This window comes from Mus caroli, unplaced genomic scaffold, assembly GCF_978045245.1.
Source record: "Mus caroli unplaced genomic scaffold, Mus_caroli_1 scaffold_19, whole genome shotgun sequence".
In the NCBI taxonomy this organism is placed as follows: Eukaryota; Metazoa; Chordata; class Mammalia; order Rodentia; family Muridae; genus Mus; species Mus caroli.
The window spans coordinates 26,560,407-26,565,465 of NW_028227274.1; the positions used below are offsets into that span (position 1 = coordinate 26,560,407).

The 5,059-nt window shown below is 39.3% G+C and overlaps 1 pseudogene; it reads left to right on the forward strand.

The window, feature by feature from the left end:
• Positions 1-4,032: 4,032 nt before the first annotated feature.
• Positions 4,033-4,827, forward strand: LOC110285136 (small ribosomal subunit protein eS8 pseudogene; annotated as a pseudogene).
• Positions 4,828-5,059: the final 232 nt, after the last annotated feature.

A 5,059-nucleotide genomic window follows, 5' to 3' on the forward strand; every position in this document is an offset into this window, starting at 1 on the left:
TCAAAATTGCAATACCATGGGCCCTGACATAATATTGGTGTTCATTAATAAAAGAAAGAGGTAAATGATTATTTTCAGTGTAGTTCTTAATATTAATCTTTGGTGCTGGCAGAGCTCTGACCTTGTCTTCAAGACACTTTATCCATTTGATCTTTGTCCATGAACATCAGATTAATTAAACCTTTAATAAGATGTCTCATCCTCCTTCTTCAATATCCACCTATGATCTGATCCTGACCATATATAAGCAAAATATTTTGAAAGATAAAGCAGAGTCAAATCTATAGCCTACTAACTCGAATATAGAAGTGTTTCTATGCTTGCTGTCTTTTGAGATACTTTAACTCCACAGAAGTAGAAAGAAGGAAACACAGATGTCTCTTCTTCCTTCTCACATTCAGAGAATTGTTATGAGTGAAGGTACACATTTGTTCAGGCAAGAACATATTGCTTGTCCAAGCCTCTCTGGAATGGAACAACCATACTAAGATAAGCACAAGACCAAGATACTGTTACACCTTCAGAAATCAGCTGAAGTATCATTTGTTAGGGAAGGCATATGGAATACCTAATAGATTTGCCCTTTCTTTTTTGTTAAGGTTTATTTTTATTTCATGTGTTTGGGTATGTGGCTTGCATGAGACATATGCATGCAGTTTTCAGGATGTCAGAAGAGAATGTTGGATTTGTAACTGGAGTTAACAGATAATTGTTAGCATCCATGTGGGTGGCTGGCACTGAACCTGAGTTCTCTACAAGAACAATTAGTGCTGTTAGCTACTGAGCCATTTGCTAACCCCCTTCCTGGTTTAATAGGATCCTGGTCACCTCTATTCCCTCTCATCCACAAAGCATCAAAGACTGAAAGCTTTCTTACTTTAAAGTGTTCTACCATTTATTGTCCTGATTATGAGATGTTCATACTTACACTAGAATCATTACATAATCCTATGAACTTGTCAAGTCATTTGATTATTTTATTGAGTCACACAAGCACCATTATTTATGAGACAGTTTAAATGTATTGTATGGTTTTTGTTGCTTTTTTAGTTTATGATAATGTACCCATGCCTAGATGCATAGATGGCACAGGTGCAAGCTTTATCCTTGTACTCACAGCAGATGGCAGGAGGTGGGGGAACCAAATGGCTGCTAGTCTTTCTCAAGAAGTCTACATCTCATCAAAATTATGGCACCATTATTACAGATACTTCATTCTTCAATTTTTTTTTTTATCTTTGACCATTTCTCCCAGAAAGGAGGCCACCTGTAGCAACAGCCTCGTGAAGCTCTCTTAACAGCCAACCCTGAGCAGCTGTCAAGCAAATGCAAGGAGGAAAGGAACAGAATGTGAAAGAGAAAGCAGTTGTCTGGGGCTGCTGGGAATGCATTGGCACAGAACTGGGTGAGCACAAATCCACAGGTCTGCTTCTGCATAAACAGGTGAAAGCAAGGCTCGGGGAGGCTTGAAAATAGCTCCTCAGCCACAGTGCAATCTGCATCTCCCAAGGTGCAGGCCCTGCATCTGTTCTGCATTTTGTCAGAAACGCCTCTTTGGTGTGAGGTCTGCAGAATCACAGCCAGCTAGTCTATAAAAGGAAAAGCCAGAATGAAATCTTGCCTGTGCCTCCTTCAGAATTAATGTTGTATGAGTCACTTTAAAAATTTGATGTTTGTTTTCCACATAATTTAGGTATAAGTGAGGAGATCTGAATTATTAACATTAAGCCCATCATGGGTAGAACTTTTCTTGAAAACAAATGAAAAAGGAAGATTTTTCCCTCAAAGTTACACATCTTTAGAATACTGCAGCTCTCAGGCCTCATCAGACCTCATTAGAGAGGATTCCCATCCCACCTCCAAAATATGAGAAATTCATACCTCTCCAAAACAAAGATAACAGTGTCTATAGAATGCTCAGACACAAACAGGGCTCATTCTGTTCTTAATTAGTGATTGATGGTGGAAGGCCGACCCCTGGACTCCTGGTCCTATATTCTCAAAGAAATCAGGCTGAGCAAGCCATGATGATCAGACAGGTAAGCAGCACCCTTGCATGGCCTCTCAATCAGCTCATACCTCCAGGTGCCTACCCTTTTTGAAATCCTATTCTGATTTTATTCAGTGATGAGCAATGATATGAAACTATAAGCCATATAATCTCTTACCTCCCAAAGTGACTTTGGATGTAATATTTTTTCAAAACAATAGTAAATCTAAGTAAGAGAGCAGGTTCCCATGGTCTCTATATGTTGAGGACTCTCACAATGGAAGTACAGTGCAGTCAAATAATGATAAAGTCATGAGAAAGGGAATTTACAAAAGAGAAAAATAACTTAAAGTCATCTTTTATTCTTTATTAGTATTATATTACATGAATAAAATATTACTATCACATTGGTCTAGTAAGAAAAGTTGATGTAATATGTATTAATGAAAAAGCACAGAAAAAGAGCTAGAATTAAAAGAGAAAAATGAGAGGGAAGAGAAGGAAGAAAGAGAAAGAAGAAGGAAGAGGAGGAGTACTAGGGAGAAATGGAAAAAGAGGAAGAGAACTGGGAGAAGAAAGGATAAAGGGAAGGGGGAGAGGAGGGTAATGGGGAAGGCCATCAGAAAGAGGTAGAAGAAGAAGGGGAGAAGGACCAGAAAGAGGAGGGGAGTTTTTACAATTCAGCTTCCAGATAGAGCCCCTAGATAGGTACATGCACGTATGTTTCCATATTTTGTTCCCGAAACAGTAAATGTATTGTTAGAAATGAACACATATGAAATATTAACTGTGATGACTGAAGTAGCAAGATTTCAATGGCTTTATTTTTCTTATTCTTACTATGAAATGAAACATGCGGTCAGTGGGGCCTTTAAGCATTGCTTTTGATCTTAAAAATAAAAGGCTATAACACTGGTAATCTATCTGGAGCAGTGCAGTAGTTTTGCTGATAATCCACAGTATGTGTTCAATTCATGGTGCTTGGAGCATACTTGTATACTTTTCTACTTTGCATAAGAATGTATGATCAGCAGGCGTTGTTAATATGTTGTTTCAAAAGTCCAAAGTAAAGACCACTGTGCTCTACTGTCCAGGGCACACATTCTCATAGTTTGACTGCCTGATTGATCTTTCCTGGCTTGGATGCTTGAAGACAGATGACATCCTTCCATCCAGCTGAAGAATCCCAAGCTTGACATTATCAAGTCCAATCTTCTCTTATCAATATACACCAAATATATATTTGTACACACTCAAATAATAGAAATACAGTATGAAAGCACAGAAGAATCTGAATAAATAGAGGATCATATGCTTATGACATCCTTTAGGTAGCTGTTTACACTTTACGTTGGTTCATCAAAACTTATAGCAATATAGGACTGAGATGTCTTGTTCATCATTGCTTATTAATGGGGCCTCTTACATTTTAGCAAGTATCTCATTGGACTTTGCATCCAAAAAGGGAATGAGTGGATGTCTCCATCAACTCTGTCTGTTACCATCCATGTGTCCAATGGTCCTTACACAAGCATTTCTAAATCTAATCACCATGTACTAAGAAAGGGTATATAAAGAAGACAACCACCCAGTGGAAAAAAGACAGCACTTTCAACAAATGGTTCTAGTTGAACTGGAGTTCAGCATGTAGAAGAATGCAAATCGATTCATTCTTATCTCCTTGTACAAAGTTCAAGTCCAAGTGGATCAAGACCTCTACTTAAAACCAGATACACTGAAACTAATAGAAGAGAAAGTGGGGAAAAGCTTCCAACACATGGGCACAGGGGACATTTTTCTGAACAGAACACCAATGGCTTATAAAATCAACAATAGACAAATGGGACCTCATAAAATTGCAAAACTTCTGTAAGGCAAAGGACACTGTCAATAGGACAAAAAGGCATCCAACAGGTCAGGGAAAGATCTATAACAACCCTATATCTGATACAGGACCAGTATTCAATATATACAAAGAACTCAAGAAGCTAGACTCCAGAGAAACAAATAATCCTACTAAAAATGGGGTACAGCCCCAAGTGATGGGCATTTCTTGGAACAACCCGCACAAGCACCAAAAGACAGGGGACAAGAAGCAGAAGTGTGAGCTGGGATGGCCTGCTGCCAACACTAAGAATGGCCCTCACTGAATATATCCAGTTTGAGTTCCAGGAGGCAAAAAGAAGTGGTGGCATACGCCTTTAATCCCAGTAATTGGGAGGCAAAGGCAGGGAAATTTCTGAGTTTGAGGCCATCCTCTTGTACACAGTGAGTTCCAGGCCAGCCAGGGCTACACAGAAAAACCCTGTCTCGAAAAAAACCAAAACCAAACTGAAACCAACTGGATGTGGGGAATATTTCCTGGGATGTTGTACTTGCAAAACAAGAATCATTGATGTTGTCTACAATGCATCCAATAATGAGATTATCCACAAGATCCTGGTGAAGAACTTCATTGTGTTTATCGACATCACCCCATTTTGGCAGTGGAATGTGTGCCATTATGCACTTCCCCTCAGCGGCAAGAAGGGGGCCAAACTGACTCCTGTGGAGAAAAAGATTTTAAAGAAAAAACAATCAAAGAAAAATCGAAAGAAATACGACAAAAGGAAAATGAAGAAGGTTTCTGCCAAACCCAGACGTCTTCTGGAGAAGCAGTCCAGCAGGACAACCTTTTCGCCTACAGTGCCTCAAGGCCAGGCCAGTGTGGCAGAGCAGATGTCTATATGCTCGAGGGCAAGGAGCTAGAGTTCTATCTGCAGAAGACCAAAGCCCAGAAAGGCAAACAAACAGTGCTTCATAGCTCCTGTAATAAAGGTATTTGCTGTACTATTTAAAAAAATGGGGTACAGAGCTAAACAAAAAAAAAATCTCAACTGAGAAATATCGAATGGCAGAGAAGCACTGAAAGAAATATTCAACATTCTTAGTCATCAGGGAAATGAAAATCAAAACAACCCTGACATTCCAGCTCACAACAGTCAAAATGGCTAAGATCAAAAATTCAGGTGACAGCAGATGCTGGCAAGGATGTGGAGAAAGAGGAACACTCCTCCATGGCTGATGAGA